At 45.6% G+C, this 19,505-nt stretch overlaps 1 protein-coding gene across 1 annotated transcript in view; it reads right to left on the bottom strand.

Moving 5' to 3' along the window:
* Nucleotides 1–19,505, bottom strand: part of MAD1L1 (mitotic arrest deficient 1 like 1) — a 466,163-nt gene that overhangs the window by 213,996 nt on the left and 232,662 nt on the right. The gene's annotated exons all lie outside the window — the stretch shown is intronic.

Genomic DNA, 19,505 nt, shown 5'->3' with positions numbered 1-19,505 from the left:
TCCACGGGCGCCGCACCAGAGCGTGACTACAATTGTTTCTGTCATCAGCTCGTCTCTCCATTGCTGCAATAGGACATGACCAACTATTTAATTTAACTCAGGAACAATTAATTCAGCACTGTTAAGATCTGGTGAGAGCTGAAGAAGGAAGAATGAGTAGAGGGAAAGAATTGTTGAGGTCAAGGAGTTTTCCGTTGTGAAGCAATCGGCAGACGAAATCCTCTCTCCCGCCAGTGATACTCTCTCCCAACAGTGATACTGTTGACCGGTATCACTGGCAGCTCTTGGTTCGGTGGCCCAATCGCCATGAAAATGTAAGCTGCTTGTACTAGCATGATCTGCCAGCTGCAGAATGCAAACAATAGCCGGCAGCTTACACCCAACTTGGCGAGTGTCTAGCATCCCAGCAAGATCTTGGAGGAAAGACAAAGTTATCATCCGCCATAAGTATTGAAAGAGCATGACGCTGACTTTAGCAGAGGGAGATGCTGCAAACAGGAGACGCGGATAAGGGCTAATGATGCACGCATACATGTGTAATTCAGCCCCAGCAACGTTTTTGAAAAGATTAAAAAAAAAAACATCAGAAGAAGAGGGAAACTCAGAGGAGAGAAACTGGGTGGGGGTGCTTAACCCCTTTTCTGTTTGCTAGCTCTCCACTCCAACCCCGAAGCAAGTTTTCCCCTTTGCAAATTCTACCAGTGCGTTTGCTAGCAACCCTAACTAAATTCTCCTCTCCTTGAAGCTGATGGGTGGTGTCCCCACGACTTCGACATTGACTCGTCCTCACTTTCTGTATTAACGTCATGGCCCTAGACCCTAACTCCAAGGCTCTTCCCTAGTAGTCTTCTCATCCTGATTCTATTCCACTTCTAGTTCTTACTCTTCATAAACTCACCTGTTTCCCAAGTTCCCAATCTGTGCTTTTTGGGGGAGGGTCATGCAGCTCCCTGCGGCTTGAAAGGTCGCCCGGTCTCTATCCAACTCCTCCATCGACAATCTCTTTGCCGTTCCGCTCCTAGACTAGCACAGTCTCTTTTCTGCACACCTGCTGCCAGTTATCCTACCCTCACTGCTCCTCTTGCAAACCCTGCTATCCCACTTCATCTCTCTACTGCCTAGACCAGCCGTACCCAAACTGGTGCCCTCCAGATGTCTTAGTCCCAACAGGGCTAATGGTCAGAGGTGCCGGGAGTTCTCGTCATAAATATCTGGAGGGCACTAGGCCAGGGAAGGCTGGCCTCGGCTGTAAAGGTCTTCCGGACAGGAACAAAAGTCTTTTCAGTTTGCTGTACTATGTCTGCTGGACGCTGCCCTATACCAAGTCAGCCAGACCACTGCTCCATTGTGTGCAGTATTGTCTACATGGGGGTGGGCAACCTCTAGCCCTCGGCATGGTTTTACTTGCAACTCCCATCATCCCTCAACATCTGCTACGTCAGCAAGGGCTCATGAGAGTTGTAGGCCAAAAACATCTGGAGGGCCACAAGTTGCCCACTCTTGATCTGCACTGATTGGCAACGGCTCTCCAAAGGTCTTACCCAGACCTACGTGGAGTTGCCAGGAATTCAACCTGGGACCTTCTCCTGCTTTAGCATTGAGCTATGGCCCTTTCGAAGCAAATGAATAGTAAGTGGCGACAGGAGTGACAGTGTTGGTAATGAGCTTCTTCCTCTTTTGCACCAAGGCAGGTCCATATGTATCTTCGTCCAGGCTTGCGTTAGTCATCCAGGTATGGTGCAGCTCTGTCACTTGCTATGAAACTCCGTACGTCTTGACCACTGCCCAGCAGAGAAGGTGACTGCTGCGTCATTCCTGCCAAGCTACCCAAAAATACATAGCCCAGAACTCAAGTAGTTAATGAAAACATGCCTCATGGTTAGTAAGATTTTTCACACGCAGAAACCCCCCCCTTTTCAAAAAACCAAAATAAAAACAGCAGGCTCCTCTGGCATATCACCAGATGCTTTCGGAAGACCCCTCTTTTTCGAGAGGTTTGCCGTAGGGCATGGGTGCTGTTCAAGAAGCACAAGCCCAAAGCTCCCTTGGGCGTGTGGAACATGAGCAATCCTTTGGATCCCGGAAATCATCTGCTCTACCCAGGTTAAGATGAGGACAGGCGGTCTCAGTACTCTTGCTGCATCCCTTCACCACACACACACCCCACTGTAGTAGTCCGCATAGTCTGCCGACCAAAATAAAATACAGACACACGCCATGAAGACCATCTCTCATGGTTCTCCTGCAGGTTCAAGGGCATTTTAGTTACGACTCTGTGTTTTTCAAAACCTCCCTGACATGCTTGCGTTCCATCTTTACACGAACGCTTAAACACACCTGCTCCTGAACCCACCTCCACTCCAGCAGTTACAGCATTATTGTGGCCGTTTTTAGTTCAGTCGCTTTCAAACCATCTTTTTTCCAACTGGATCCCCTCTTCTCCTCACACGGGTCTATTTGTTTTATGGCTTTAATTTTTAAATGGTAAGCTCTTATAATGCAGTTGTTGTATTTTATGGATGTCGTGAGCTGCTTTGGGGCTTCCAAAAAGAGGCATGGAAATATATAAATGAACAAATGAAACAACCACCTTCCAACACTTTCAGTCACAAATTCCATGGTCTCATTCTAAAAAAAAAGAAGTCCTCCACCCTTTTCTCCTCTCCCCCGACAACCCAATGAATTGAATTTACTTGTCAGGCAGCACTAGAAACTTATTAGCAAAAGCTACAACACTGCATTTGCAGAGGAAAATACAATGATCTTATCAGCCTCTCTCTGCAAACTCAAAAGCTCCAGCGCCTCTTCCTAGCAGCACAAAGGCAGCCTCAAGGAACGCAGAAGTTTTTCCAAGTGGAAGAGTAAAAGTTATCTTCATTCAGAGAACTGAGCGCAGGCTGAGAATGAACGAGAATATTGAAGAGCAGGACTGTGGGGCAAAACCAAGGAAATTTGCAACTATAGGAACTTCTGGTAGAAAGGCAAGGAGCAAAAGCGACAACCTTATGGAAAGCATACAATCTCGGGCATTTTGTCCATTACTAGATAGAGAGATCGCCTCGCTACAGTGATCCATGCTCTGATAACCTCTCGTTTGGATTACTGCAATGCGTTATACGTGGGGCTGCCTTTATGGAACCGGAGAGCACCCCCATATTGCAGTATCGGAAGTAAATGGATTAAGTGTATTCTCCATCGTGTGTTTGATTGGCTATTAACGCGCCGGGGAAGAAGGCCTTTAAATCCCTGGTTAAGAGACAACAGGTGGGGAGTCTATATACATAAAATAAACTACCCTACATGCAATAGCAGTTCAATGTTTTCTAGAAAATTCTGTATACATCTAGATAAGGCATTTGTGGTCACTGGGTCATGTAAGATTTTCCACTACATTTAAGCACCTGACTAACTTCAAAAATAGATGTTATCTTTGAACATCCATCAGAGACCTTCAACTAAGCCTATGCGGCAGGGTCTCGCTATTTACTGTTTTACTCTGTACAGCACCATGTACATTGATGGTGCTATATAAATAATAATAATAATAATAATAATAATAATAATAATAACAACAACAACAACAACAACAACTATGGGGTGGTATAGAAATATAATAAATATTTTTTAAAACAAAAAACCCAAAAACAGAAACAAAAACAAAAATGGCAGCAGCTTTGTTTATCATAGTAACATGGAATTTTAGGACAAAATGTGAATGCCACTGGAATGGTGTATATAACTAGGTGTCTCTACTACTACTGCTACTCAGATGCTACGCTTTGTGTACCCTCCTCTATTCAATTCTGGAAAAGTGCAATGGAAAACAGGCACAAACACCTTTTGTTTCAAGATAAATAGTACCATACACAGGAGCCAAGACAACTACCCTTCAACCAGCTTAATGAACCATGACAGGAAATGCATGATAGTAGGGACATCCTCTCTCTCTCTTGGATAGTCAGTAACTACGTGGAGGGAGAAGCCAGTAGTTGAAAGTGTAAAGGTATTCTCTGGCAAGTTGGGTGGATGCTTAGAATGATTGCCAAGTGCATAATCTTGACTTGAGCAGTGCTAGTGGGCTCAGAAACTGGAGTTCCCCTGGGCCAAAACTCACCTTCTGCAAGGCGCTGCTGGACTACCCAATTGGCAACCCATAGCAAGTTGCTACATGGAGGGAAAAGCCTCTGTGGGAACAGGTCTAAACTGGGGGTTGTGATCTCGTCTTTCCATCTGTCACCCCTTCCAAAGTCGCCCGTCAGGAAGTCTAATGGCTAACCAGAGTCGTGCAACGATATTAATAAGAACGCCAAAATCAACAAATATACTGGATTCCAAGAACAAAGGTTTGGAGAGAAAATGTGGTTTCTCCAATGATTCTGAACGGTCGATATTTGCCGCTGAGAAGAAGAAAGTCAAAATACAAAAGCCGTTATTGTCAACCACAGCTTGATGTAGTAAGACTTGGGAATGAACAACCTGCCTGAAGTGATTGTAATATTTGCAACCTTATCTAATTTTCTATATAGCTCAAAGGTCTCCTTCTCTCTCGCTGGGCCCGAAATGCAGCTCTGTAAAACTGGAAAGCTTGCCGTTTATTTCATCAACAGAAAGAAATCCAATGAAATTATTGCATTACCCATTTTTGCCCCTGTAAAAAAGATCCTTTGTTTTGATTACCCCTGCCTGTAGCTACTACTAGACTTTATTATTACTTAGTACGAAAGGGTATGCTAGCTTCGCTTCCAACACTCGGGCGATGCTGTGTAATTTATCCAAGATTAAATCAGTCAAATCTTAATATATTGTGCAAACCACACAAACGCATGGAGCGTATACATAATAGCATCATGAACACATGGGCTGTGTTCGCACATCACGCCAAGCCACCCTGCGGAAAAAGCTATGCAGGGTGAACTGTTCGCGGAGCAACTTATGGTGCACCCAACAGATAATCAGGCTCTCTGTGGTTTGTTCTCGCCCTCTTTTCCCCTGACTAATCTGCCTCTCCTTCCTCCGATCGCTACCCCTTTTCGATCGCTGCAGTTTGGGGGCAGGGTGGAGCCTCAAAAACGTGAAATTGGGGTCATACTTTTTTTTTCAGCCCCAGAAAATTGTGCAAGTGCACAAGTGATAAGCTCATAAAAAGACTGTCTCCTCCCCACCCTAAAAAAAGGTGCAGTTTAGCCCTTAGAAATGTCTATCATCCAGCTCCAGTGTAGGATCAGATATGGAGTTACCCTGTTCTTCACTACATGAAACTAGTTAAAGCAGTGGACTTCGACTGGTGGGTCATGACCCCAAAGTGGGTTGCAAGATCAGTCCAGATGGGGCACGGCAAAGCTGTTGCCGCCAGGTTGGGCATGGAGAAAATTGTGAAAGTGGGTCCCATGTTGCAGGTTGGGGAGTCCAAGGTGGGCTTGGGTCTGGACCAGTTGAAGACCACTGAGTTAAAGTAATGAAGAGTCCTGTGGCACCTAGAAGGTTTACAAATTTATTCCGACATAAGCTTTCATAGAGTGTAGTCTACTTCAACAGATGCAAGCTGTTGTTCATCGACATCCTGCACCGCACTCCCAAATGTATGAGGCTGGTCGCATTCAGAAACAGTGGTCAATCTCGATTTGTAAGCAAACCTTCACCCAAATCCACTATTAACTGGGGAGTGATTGTCATTATGAAAGGTCTAAGAGAACTGAAGAGCACTGCAGTAAACCTGGCTTTTCAGAGAGAGGCAAGAAGAAAACAGAGTATAATAAAAGAAAGTAATACAAGGGCAGAAAAAGAGTGTCTGCTACTGAATGATATAGTAGAAAAATTTAGAAGCTGCTGGCTCATGGAATAAAAGCTTTTCCAACATCGAAGAAGCTCAAAGTTGTGTGGAGAACAGCTCTGATGCCCCTGTCCTCTCTCACTGGATATAGGAATTACTAATCAAAAATAGAGACAGTAAACAACAATTCAAAAAGTTTATGTCCTTCCATACATTTAACACTAAGTTATGTCTGTTGCTGCATAACATCATAAGAGAAGCATAACAGAAGAATGAGAGCGAACAATAAAGAGAAACTTTCCCAGCACCTGAATACCCACAAAGGTTTAATCAGCATCTTTGTTTATGATATTTGTACATAAGTAGCAATTACATCAACAGGAAGTCTATTGCCCAACAGTGGCAAGTCTGTGGCCGGCTTCAGAACGCCATAAACTTTTGGAGGAGAAAATGCCAGAAAGGATTCACTGGGAAATGCAAAGTGTGTCGCTACAGAAGGACCATCAGGACAGGCGACCACAAGCCCACTGCACGCCAGGTTGCTTCAACCCAGCCTCTTCTTCCAAAACAGCCACATACTTTCCTTCACCAGGATTCCCCCTGCGTTCTTAGATGCTCTTTCAACGTTTATTGTGGCTGATCCAAGGGATGAAAAGCTTTTCACTTCACTGAACCTAACCCTGCCACTAATGGACCTTTAAAAAAAACCAGGAAAGCTTAGAAGCCTCCAAACTTAAAGCTTCTTTGCTTCGATGCCTGGAGAAGAGGCTGACTTCGCACAGACAACCAGCGGTTATTTACAGACTTTATTATTCTTTCTTTTTCTTTTTAATAACAACAAAGGAGTGACGAGCAACCAGGATGATCAGGGGGTCTGGAAACAAAGCCCTATGAAGAGAGACTGAAAGAATTGGGCATGTTTAGCCTGGAGAAGAGAAGATTGAGGGGAGACATGAGAGCACTCTTCAAATACTTAAAAGGTTGTCACACAGAGGAGGGCCAGGATCTCTTCTCGATCCTCCCAGAGTGCAGGACACGGAATAACGGGATCAAGTTAAAGGAAGCCAGATTCCAGCTGGACATCAGGAAAAACTTCCTGACTGTTAGAGCAGTATGACAATGGAATCAGTTACCTAGGGAGGTTGTGGGCTCTCCCACACTAGTGGCCTTCAAGAGGCAGCTGGACAACCCTCTGTCGGGGATGCTTTAGGGTGGATTCCTGCACTGAGCAGGGGGTTGGACTCGATGGCCTTGTAGGCCCCTTCCAACTCTGCTATTCTGTGATTCTATGATTCTATGACGAAACAAACGTTTGTAAGCTGCCTTTACTATAAAGCTGTACTGATGTACATCACACACTCGCACACCGTTCCCATGTGCGTATTTCCTTCTTTAATGATCATCTTAGCAGGTCCCTGCTGTGCATTTTCAGCATCTGATAATCTGTAATTAATTTGAATCTACCTACACATCCTTTTAACCAAGGTGTTTCTGCCCCAATAGTTTGCTGACTCACAACCTGCCTCAGCCACATACCAATTCTGAAAGCGTCAGGTTAGCGCGGAGCTTGTCATGATTCCAAGACGACAGGACAGCTGATGACAGGCTGATCGGTGCCATGGATGGCAAGCAGTGTAACGGAGGTGTGTGGAAGGGGACAGGGAGTGGAAGGCATTTGGGAAACGAAAGGCTCACATTCAGGCACGAAGCAAAGTGCTTAATGGTTCAATAGCAAGACACTTTGAAAGGCTGAGTTATCAGTGTGACAGTGGAATCAGTTCCCTAGGGAGGTTGTGGGCTCTCCCACACTAGAGGCCTTCAAGAGGCAGCTGGACAAGCATCTGTCAGGGATGCTTTAGGGTGGATTCCTGCATTGAGCAGGGGGTTGGGCTAGATGGCCTTGTAGGCCCCTTGCAACTCTGCTATTCTATGATTCTATGAATCTATCACTCTGGATTCTTGGCGTTGAGTGCATTTATTAACACCACACTCCACCCTTCACCCTTATACCAGGTCCCAACCTCTAAAGTTATCGAAGACTGGATAAGGCAGCAGCATGCCGAAAGACCTGCTATGGACCCCACTGTGTCTCTAGACCTCAATCTACTACCCCTTACAATGCTGCTTTGCTGGAACATTTTATTTTATTGGAGGCGGGGGGGGGGGGACACCAGAAAGAGAAAGAGTAATGAAAATATACTAGGCAGATGAACCAGGACCCCTGGAATCCCCAGAGACTTGCCTTAAATATAACTTCAAAGGAAACCCTATCAATGTTCTACTACGTGCTTCAAAAATATATATAGTTTTGCTGCAGAAAAATGGCATCCCTACGTAAAGTATCTCACTTTCCCCTCCGTAATGTGTAGTAAAATCTACCATGTTCCAAAATCATGATTGATTTTTACACGTTTTATCCCATTTTTTTCTGCTCATAATGAGCATCCAAAGTAGCTCACGACAGAACTAAAAAGTATACCTAGCAAAGAGAGGGGGGGGGGGGAGTGGAAGAGAGAGAATATCAGAGCACAGTGGAGACAAAACAGGAAAGTGTGTGGGGGTGTGTGTGTGGCAAAAGATCTTCACTGGAAGGTGAAAAGAGCAAAGGGACCTGGTAAATCTCCAGGGAAAGGAACTTCTAAATCCTGGGTGCAATGGCAGAGAAAGCCCAGATTTGTGTACTGTGTGCAAAGCAAGCCCTCCACTGAAGATCAAGCGGTCAGGTTTGCCTGGGAGGAGGTGGTCTTCCGGAGGCCCTGTTGCACACCTCCCCGCCCGCCCCTGCTCCATGCTATCAGCTGCAGGGGAAAGCAAGTGTCAGGATGTCAGGAGAAAGGGCCAAGCTTCACTGCAGCCTTTTATTTATTTATTTTATTAGATTTTTATACCGCCCAATAGCCAAAGCTCTCCCAACCTGGTGGCCTCCAAACGCTTTGGACTTCAACTCCCACCAGCCCCAGCCAGCACGACCAATCACCAGGCATGCTGGGAGTTTTTGTCCTGAACTATACTGGAGGTAACACATGGCTATGTGGTACCTCCAGTATCCGAGGCAATAAGCCTATGTGCACCAGTTACTGGGGAACATGGGTAGGAGGGTGCTGTTGCACCATGTCCTGATTTGTTGGTCCCTGGCCGATGGCTGGTTGGCCGCTGTGTGAACAGAGTGCAGGACTAGATGGACCCCTGGTCTGATCCAGCAGGGCTCTTCTGATGTTAGAATCATAGAATCATAGAATAGCAGAGTTGGAAGGGGCCTACAAGGCCATCAAGTCCAACCCCCTGCTCAATGCAGGAATCCACCCTAAAGCATCCCTAACAGATGCATGTCCAGCTGCCTCTTGAAGGCCTCTAGTGTGGGAGAGCCCACAACCTCCCTAGGTAGCTGATTCCACTGTCGCACTGCTCTAACAGTCAGGAGGTTTTTCCTGATGTCCAGCCGGAATCTGGCTTCCTTTAACTTGAGCCCGTTATTCCGTGTCCTGCACTCTGGGAGGATCGAGAAGAGATCCTGGCCCTCCTCTGTGTGACAACCTTTGAAGTATTTGAAGAGTGCTACCATGTCTCCCCTCCATCTTCTCTTCTCCAGGCTAAACAGGCCCAGTTCTTTAAGTCTCTCTTCATAGGGCTTTGTTTCCAGACCCCTGATCATCCTGGTTGCCCTCCTTTGAACACGCTCCAGCTTGTCTGCGTCCTTCTTGAATTGTGGAGCCCAGAACTGGACGCAATACTCTAGATGAGGCCTAACCAGGGCCGTTTAACAAGGTTCTTAAACATCTCAAGGGCACCATACTAGGGAAAGCTGATTTCCTACTTGATACTGGTAGGGAGAAGAATACTTAACCTGAGGATGCTGTTTGAACACAAGAACAGCCCTGCTGGCTGAGACCAAGGGTCCGTCTAGTCCAGCACTCTGTTCACGCAGTGGCCGACCAGCTGTCACCAGAAACCCACAAGCAGAACACAGGTGCAACAGCACCCTCACGCCTCTGATACCGGAGGTAGCACATAGCCATCAGGACTAGTAGCCATTGATAGCCTTCTCCTCCTAAGTGTGTTGTTCCATTCTGAGGACTGAACTAAACTAAACTAAACTAAAAGTTCATGGCTACAGGATTCAGGAGCTACCTACTTAAGAGCTTCCAGCCTCTTTGGGGGTCTACCTTCCAAGTCTTGAAGCTTCTGTCCTCTTCTGGGGAAACATCTACAGTTCCTTCTGACCATCACTGTCTTTCAATGCCACCCGCACCCTGCAGGCGCCAAGGAAGCTGTTGCCGCACAGCACTTTGAAACACAGATAAATGTCAGCCTCCAGAACCAGCACTTCCGTCGCTTGTGAGCGTTAAAAATTAAGAGATGTTCTTTCCCCTTGACGGATCCAACCCTCTGAGCCATAACCAGGCTTTTCCTTCCACCGACCAGCTGCAAACAAAGTAGTAGTCGTAACTATTCGAAGCTCACTCTCCAAGCATATGGATCCAATTAAGTCACAGTGCAGCTGATTTTAAATAGGTCTTCCTTGAAGCAGCCACGGAACTTTTAAGACTCTCGCTTTCCCTTCAACTCCGAAGAGCTGAGGAGAGCGGGAAAGGAGGGAGGGTTGTATTTGCATAAGGAACACTTCACCAGCCGCCCCACTGCCTGTAAACACAGGGCTCCTTGCAGAAATAGATGCTAATTGAGCACTCTTCAGAAGTCTTTCCTCCCACTTCACCAAGCACAGCGTTGATTTGATCAATCTTTTCTTTCCTGGCTTCAAGATGCCAGCTCCTTCAAGGACTGGGGTGGGGAAGCAGAGTGAAGCCTGCACCTATAATGTGATCTAAAGCTAAGCCACCTTTTTGGAGCAACCGGTGCACACTCCAAGAGCCCATTGCAAAGCAAAGTCACAACAGGCTTCCATTGCGGAGAAACCACTGAGGCAGGAGACAAAGGAACCATTCTAAATAATTATTTCTGTTCATCATTCTAGACATTCTCTTCACCTCCCGATTCTTATTCTCCCAAAGCTATCCAAGATTTAGGGTGCGCAGGGGTGCCGACATCCAGCAATTCCCGGCCCTTCTCATCTTTCTGTAACCTGAGGTTTTTATTAGCAGTAAAGATCTGAACAGTGAGTAATATCCATGCTACAGACTTTTATAGGAGTGAAGGAAAATCAATGCCGCCTGGAGCTAGGTGTCAAGAGCTAAGGGGGTGGCAGAAGAGAAAGGCTGTGGAGGTGGACGGCACCTCCAGCCATAATTCAAGCTGTCCTCACACAAGCTGAGAGCACGAATGGATGTCAGGAGTTATACAGGCTGCCGCACATAATCATCAATATCTCAATTTCATCACTTGCTAATACCAGGTTTGGAGCAAAGTAGAAAGCAAAAACAAACTCCTCGCAACTTTGGCCCAGTTGCTGCAATGGCAGCTGTCAACCTTCTGCACCACCAGGAGTCAATCAGGAGTCAAGCCAAATTATGGACAAACATGCAATATAGACAGGCTAGGTATGCTGTAGTGTCAAAGACATTGAGGGAGCCAGAGGTGGGTGGTCAAGCACGTGCTTTGCATGCAGAAGGCTGCCGGCCTCTTCAGTGTTCCTGACACCATGAGGATGCCTTTAAACTGCTCAGTCTAAAGCCTCGGCAGGGAAGATGGTCCAATTCAGAAGCATCCTCACCTCAAGGTAAGAGTGGCAGGCTAAGCACCACCTGGGCACCCTTCATGATTCCCTTTGCTCTAAATACCTCTAATTTACTGTCACTCAGAGGCGTGGATTTGTAATGCTTGGTCAATTTGCTTTAATGCAGTCTAGGAACCAGGAACCTCTTTGATGTTTCCTTTCATTCCAAAGAGTCAAGCAAGTAATCTAGGGTGACCCTATGGAAAGGAGGACAGGGCTCCTGTATCTTTAACAGTTCTATAGAAAAGAGAATTTTAGCAGATGTCATTTGTAGGCATGCAGCACCTGGTGAAATTCCTTCTTCATCACAACAGTCGAAGCTGAAGGAGCCCTGCCCTCTTTTGTATCTGGTTACTCTACAGAAGACAAAACGACGAAACTATTATTTGCCGCGAAGCAAGGAAACTTGTAATCACATTGCAACAGATGAGTGCATCACATGAGCCCAAAGTACATACTCGTAACGTAAACCCATGGCTTGGGGTAATGTCTGAATGGTCTTACAATATACCCCGGTTTTCAGAAAGCCAGGCATCTAAAAAACAATAGGGTGAACCTGCACAACTTGTGACGCACTAAGCTACCAGTTCGCACAGTACTGGATTGGGCACCAAACACATCTACCATGGAGACAAACTCCTGGACGCATTTGTTTCCTTTCATTTACAGCAGGAAATTCCAAAACCAAACATCATCCTGAAAAGAAACATTTGTCAATGCACTGCTTTCAGTCCTTCAATAGTTTCATTACACTCCTTCCATTCCTTCTGTTTATTGTTAATTACCAAAGAAAAAAGAAAAAAAGAGGGGGGGGGGGTAGAAATCAAATGTCCAACCAACCAACCACCTCATCCCAAACTGTGCAGCTATACGAATGATGTGAACCGAATACATTTGTCTAATCCAAGGAATTTATTTCACTAGCAGAATAGATGGTTTAGTGTAGAACCCCGGAGCGTAGCTCACATGTGCTTTTTCTTGCATGTGTCCACATAGATCAGGCTATGCCCGGAGCTGCATGAAGTTCACACAATACAGGTGAACACAGGAACATGGGAAGCTGCCTTTTACGGAGCCAGACCACTGGTCCATTTAGCCCTGTGTTGTCGACACTGACTGACAGCAACAGCTTTCCAGAGTTTCAGGCAGGATTCTTCCCTAGCCCTATTTGGAGATAGAACCTGGAGATTGAACCTTGAACCTTCTTGCAAAGCATGTGCTCTACTACTTACCTAGGGCCCTCATACAAATGATTCATACTGCAAATTTGTGGGAACATAAGAACATCAGAAGTGCCCTGCTGGATCAGACCAAGGATCCATCTAGTCCAGCACACTGTTCACACAGTGGCCAATGAGCCATCGGCCAGGGACCAACAAAGCAGGACATGGTGAAACAGCACCCTCCCACCCATCTTCCCCAGCAACTGGTGCACACAGGCTTACTGCCTCGAATACTGGAGACATGCCATTGCACAGCAAACGCAAACTAGTAACAAGCCGTAGATCACAGCAGAGACAGCCCGGGACATTTCAATGCCTGAGGCAGCTTTAACCTTAGGGCCTGGCTATCTGGTTATGAACCTATCCACTTACCAAGACCTGCAGGGGAAGCCCTTCTGAAGAAAGCCCCACTCACAGAGACCTGCACGAAAGGGTTTTGTCCACAAATCCCAAATTGTGGAATGTTCTCCCTTCACATCTAAGATTCGTTCCCTCTCTTCCCGCTTTTCAGAAAATAATTAAGACTAGTCTCATCAATCTGGCCATTTAAATTGTGAGTAGCGGCTTTAATATTCTTTCAATGTAGTTTCGATATTTTAATGCCATTTTGTTTTAATATATTGTTAGATTTCTTTCAATTGTTCTCCATCGCCTTGGTGACACTTGAGGAAAGGCAGTATATAATCATTGTTTAATGAATACGCAAAATGAACAATCCAGGCGTGCAGCCTGCCACGTGGCAAAGGCAACTCCTCCTCCCAAATACGTCCGTCCGTCTTTGACACACGGAGGGGCCAGTGTGAGTGAGCAACCCCCAAACCAGCTCCACCCACCCGCAAGAGCTGTCACGCCCAACTCCTGAGAGTCAAGCAATCTTTTCCACTGCACGTATTCCGTAGCAGTGAAATTCCACTCTCTTCAGTCTGGGATATTTTTAGAATGGCGAGCGCCTGCACTGATTCCCAGCTGTGTGTGGTACTGATGTCACAGGTGAGATGAAAATTAAATAGATATTTAGTATATGGAAAGGCTCCTAGGCGCCAGCTATGAGATATGCTTCTGTGATGAAGCCTGCTGGCGTCCGAGGGGAATTTAGCCTTTATTTCATTTGGAAGTGAACCTCGATCTTGAATTAGGTTCCTCTGGAGCAAATGAGTCTGCAAACCCTGAAGCCACAGACCGATTATTTTCTGCATTCTGCCCCTGTACAGCCCGTGGCGTGCTATTGACTCTAAAGCAATGTTACATAACAATATGTAAGAGCCTCTTCTGGTGCTGTCTGTAACATCTTTGCTGGACAAATCTGTTGCTTCTCATGCCTCTGCTACAGAAGACTCTTAATAATGAAGTTAAGGCGATACCTAGACAACGGCATGGCTTAATGGCACATATTGCAACACAACTCAGGATCCAGGTATGCGAAGCCAAAATAAACAGCTATATTAAAGAATGACTGCTAATTCACTCTTTCACCTAAAAGCGGCCAATGATTTTATCAAGTTTATAGGCAGCCCCGGTGTTTCAGACTAAACCCAGCGAGGCAGACCAGGAAATGATGCCACCCTGCAATGAATCCCAGTGTCACCACTGCCTCTTCATCTGCTCCAAGTCTAACAGGATCTGGACTATCAGGGAGCCAGGCGTGTTCTGTAAGTATGCTCCCTAACGCCACAGGAAGCAAGTCAAATCAGCGATCTGGTTGCCCCCTTTCACCAACAAACCAATCCCCTAGGTTAAGAGGAACGTCCTTGTTTTAAACAAAATTCCGAGCATCCATCTTTTGGGGTCATTTGAAATCTGGAAGCAGCTCTGTTTTAAAGGACGACAGGTGTTTACCAATGGCAAAACCAAGAGGTTGCCAAAGCTTATTAAGAGCAGCCTCAAATGCTCTTTGAACGGGCGACGGTGATCCTTCCCAAGCAGCCGGCGTCGGTCACAGCAACTATGCTGGTAATCGACAGTCAACAAATTTGATGGCCGAATTAATGGATTTTTATGGGCCATCTGCACCTGTGTACTTGATATTTACAGCCCTTGTTAAATTACAGAATTATCGTAATCCTGTCTGCCCTTAGGCGATTCCTTTAGATGTTTTGGTCCTAGTTTCCAGTATGGCTTGATCCTTACAAGGCTCAGGAAGGTTTGATTAGTGAAGAAGAGCCACATATTCTTAGGGTGACCATATGAAAAGGAGGACAGGGCTTCTCCTGTATCTTTAACGGTTGCATAGAACAGGGAATTTCAGCAGGTGTCATTTGTATATATGGAGAACCTGATGAAATTCCATCTTCATCACAACAGTTAAAGCTGCAGGAGCTATACTAGAGTGACCAGATTTAAAAGAGGGCAGGGCACCTGCAGCTTTAACTGTTGTGATGAAGAGGGAATTTCACCAGGTTCCCCATATATACAAATGACACCTGCTGAAATTCCCTTTTCAATACAACTGTTAAAGATACAGGAGCCCTGTCCTTCTTTCCATAGGGTCACCCTACATATTCTCTTACGCTCCTTTCCTTGGAAGAGTGTAAAAGGATGGGATAATTAGCAAAATAGAAGCAGATGGGTTTGAGTAATTCCTGCCAGAGGCAGATCTCAGGAGCTGATCGGTTGCAGGACCTCAAGAGTTGGGCTAACAGCGGCACTGACTCCAGTTAGAAACAGAGCAGGCCTGTCCAAACCCAACCCAACCCACCTCCCAAAAAAGAGAAGGCTTTCTAAGGTCTAGACTACGCTGCCCCAGAGCTGTGATCTGACAGCTATCTTCAGACAAGGACGTCACCTGAAATATGAAACGAATGAGCTTGTAACCTGTTATGGAACCAAAGCTGCTGTAAGCACTCCTTGGAGACCGGGGCAGCCAAACACCAAACCTGATACTTTCATCTCCTTCCGACGACAACAACCCAATTAAAGGAGAGTGGGATGACAGGCCTCACGCTTAAACGTTGCTTGGTAAAGGCGCTGAGGAGCTCTCAGCTGCCTGTTTTATCAAATCTGTCACTCCCCCCCTCCCCAGCCCCATCTCAATCTTCAGGAATTGGTAATAAAAGAGAAATTTGATTCGCCTCTAATAGGTGTCAAGATAAAATCAATGGTCTGTCTGAAATCTGGGTAATTTCAAGCCTAGCATTTTTTTTTTTAAACACCCACTACCACCAGGAAACAATTTACAGTCGGGGAAGGAAATGTAACGGAAGGAAATTAAAACATATAGAACCCCACAACAACGGTGTGTTTGGCACATCTGAAAGAAGGAAGAGAAAAAAGAGACAACAACAAGAAGAAGAACACTCTGAGCAAGGACAAGGTTTGATTTAATGCAAAGAAGCTCAGGTTCTCGTGTGTTGCCTTCAGACAAGAAATGTCTTAAAAGCAGGCGTCGCAGAAACAAACAAAGAAAGAAAGTGAACTTGGGAGGGTTTTTTTGCTGCTGCATCACTCTTTTGCGCTCTCCCCTTCACAAAGAGCAAGAATTCTTGACAGCATGCCAAAATAAAAGCCTGGCCCTCTTGTATCAACAGAGTGGCCTCCTCCTCATCCGCTCCACTCACTGTTTCAGCCCAAATAGTGCCTTCATAAAACCTGCCATTGGATACAGTGGGGTGAGTGTAAAGACTCCCGGGGAAAAGTGTACAAGGTGTGACCCCCGCCCCCTGCCCCACATGGCTTGCAAACCTTTCTGTACCACAACTGAAGGCCCAATTCTGCTTCTACCTGTATGAAGATTCCAACCCAACTGCTTTGTCAATTTCAAGATGGAAAGGAGAGACGAAGACCCATCTAAGATATATGCTGGTGGCATTTCAAAATAAACATACATACATCTTTATTTTTCTATCAACATTCATGAGTTTCTGAACAGCTTCTGGGTTGTTTACAAGCATGCCAGGCCCATGAAATAGAAATGCATAGCCCTGGCCTTAAGCATCAATAAAAAGGTGGGTTACAGAGGTGGGTTACAGCATCTTATAGTTAGAAAGGAACCTTGGAGGAGGCTGTCTTCAGTGGACTCAGTTTAAGTGCATAGAAGAAAGTCAGAGATACGTCAGGATCGTGCATGAAACAGATTTGCACATTAGCAAGGTGATCAGTATGAGCAGTGGAAGTCCATTCATTCCAGTGGTTAGAGAGTTGCACATGGACCTGGGAGACCAGGGTTCAAGCTCCAGCTCAGCCATGGACTCACTAGGTGGCCGTGGGCAAGCCACTTGTCTTCTCAGACTCAGTTCCTCACCTGCAAAATGGGAATAATAGTGACCTACTTCAGGGTCCTACTGCAAGAATGAATGAATTAGGTTTGGCGAAGCGTTTAACACAACAAAAAAATATTTCTCTTCCTACTCTGGAGAGACAGCCACAGAACCAGACATAAGAAAAAAAAATTATGCAAAGTGAAACATATAATACTTTCATAGATGGAAGGGATGGGGGGGGGAGAGAGAGAGAGAATAAGGAAAAGGTTGGACCTCGCAATCCAGACAGCAAAGTTTGTTGTCCCCAGTCCATATCCACAGAAGAATCTGTACCCATAACGCTTGGGTATTTCTGTCACTGATGGTGCACTTATACTTAGAAAACGTATTCCGTTCTAGATGAGCTACATTTCTTGAAAGAAATAAAGGCCAGAGAAAGTTTAGGAAAGGGGCAAAAGGGATCACCAACAGCCACTGGTGCCAAGCACCGTTTTTGTGGCTGCTGCCATGGCACCAAATTCAGCAGCAGGACAGCAGCCTGCAGGTGGGTCCAAGGGGTGAAACGTGGGCCCTGGACACAAACCCACCCATGTTACCCACCCCTGCTTTAAAAAGTCCAGACCTTTTTTTTTTTAGTTTGAAAAACAATATGAAGACAGAAGAGAGATTTATAAAATCATAACTGGCACAGAGAGAGCAAGCAGAGAGAATTTAGTCACTCTTTCAGAACAGAAGAATTTGGGAAGACCCATTTACTGGGCAAATGAAAAACGATCCAAAAGCAGTACTTGTAACAGCCATTCCGCACAGGTGGCTGTGATGGGTACCAGCTCAGGTGATTTTTGTGAAAGATCAGGTATTTCTGTGCAAGACGGGTCTTTCAGGGGAGACAAGCAAAGTTAGACAGGACAGAAGGCCCCCATGGATGAAGGCACAGCATCTCTCGGTACCCGATGGGATGCTATGGGCTGGCCAAAATGGGGGGCACAGATATTGCCAAAGCGTCTGTCTTCTAAGCTTCTTGGTAGGATGGAAGGCGGCCAGCTGGCCCCTGTCTGAAGACAGAATACTGAGCAGGATAAACCATTCATCTTAACCCAGGATGACAAGGCTTATATTCATAAGTCTAGATAATGTATGAAGCTGAATAATCCTACTAGGCAGATGAGGTAAGTGGATACAACATGGAATATCAGTCAATCAAAGTTTGTTTTCCAATCACAGGCCCATTCAAACGAGGAATGAATGCACACACGGTGAGACTCCGGTTCAGTTCTTATGAGACAAGAATAGTGGCAGCAGGAAAATCGTATGGAGTAGACACGTGTACCCTGGTTGCCCTCCCCTTTGGCCACAACCACCTTCCAGGGTTGACGGAACAGGAGCCACAACATACCACTGATTGATCACAGTAGCAGCTCCTGGTCTGTTGTTACTAGGAGAGAAGGATCATCTGCAAGTAAGACTGTGAATTGCTTTGAGAACAATTAGCTTGCACAGCTTGTCCACAGCAGTACAGGCATTAGTAACCTAAAGACTGGATGGCTGCAGTGAGCTCTATGCAGGGCTGCCCTGGAAGCTGGAGCCAGTGCACAACACAGCAGCCTGGCTGTGGTGGGGAGCTGCCCCTTTTCAGCATGCAACTCCTTCGTGGAGGGAACTGTACTGGCTGCCTATTTGCTTCTGGGCCAGGTTTAAGGTTTTGATACTATTGTACAAAGCCCGAAACCACTTACACAGGATACCTGAGAGAGCGCCTTCTCCCTTACCAACCTGCCTGGTCACTGAGGTCATCAGAGGGTATGTTCCTGGTGGCCTGACTGGAGTCCATCAGGAGAAGAGCCTTTAATGTGGAGGCCCCTTTTCTTTGAAATTCTCTGCCCCAGGCAGGCACCAACACTGTACTGCTACTGGAACCTTCTGAAAACAGCTTTTTTTTTTCTTTCTTTCCAGGAAGCAATCCTTAATTGACCAGCTATGGTTTTTATCGGTATTGTTTTAAAATGAACAGTTTTAATATGCTATTTTAAACTTTTTATCTTTTTACTTCCTTATTTCATATGTTCACAGCTACAGAATCTATTTTAGATCAAGAGTGATATAATTATTATTATTAAATATAATAAGTAAATAAATAGCCATTATGATTGAAAAGCAATCATGAACAAAATGAAATGAAACAATGCACATTAACACAATAAAATATATTTTATACTACATAGATGTGCATTGCATGGCCTCAATATATCCACAACTGGGGAAGATATGGTAACCCTGCTCATAAATGTTCTGAAGGGAAAGCCACATTTGGAAACGAAAATGTGCTTTTCATATGCCATGTGATATGCTCAGATACGGAGTGCAAATATCTTATGAGAAGCAGCCTGGATTTCCCCTGTTTTATTCTTGGTATCTGTAATGTCAGTGGCAGATCTATCCCTGGATCCAGGCCAGTATTTCTGAATGGCCTGTGTTAATCCCTCCCCACCCACAGGCCAAAGGACAAACATGGATTGTCCAGGCAAGGGGGATTCTGGAAGGAAGAACAGGACTCGGCTTGTGGCTGTCTGCAAAGAAAGACTCACAAAATTATCCTCTACATCTATTAAACTTAGTCTGCATCCAGATTCTTATTTCTAAGCATC

Source organism: Elgaria multicarinata, chromosome 17 (genome assembly GCF_023053635.1).
Source record: "Elgaria multicarinata webbii isolate HBS135686 ecotype San Diego chromosome 17, rElgMul1.1.pri, whole genome shotgun sequence".
Lineage (NCBI taxonomy): Eukaryota > Metazoa > Chordata > Lepidosauria > Squamata > Anguidae > Elgaria > Elgaria multicarinata.
Note: the sequence above shows the minus strand (reverse complement) of the source record. Positions and strands in the feature narration are given on the sequence as shown.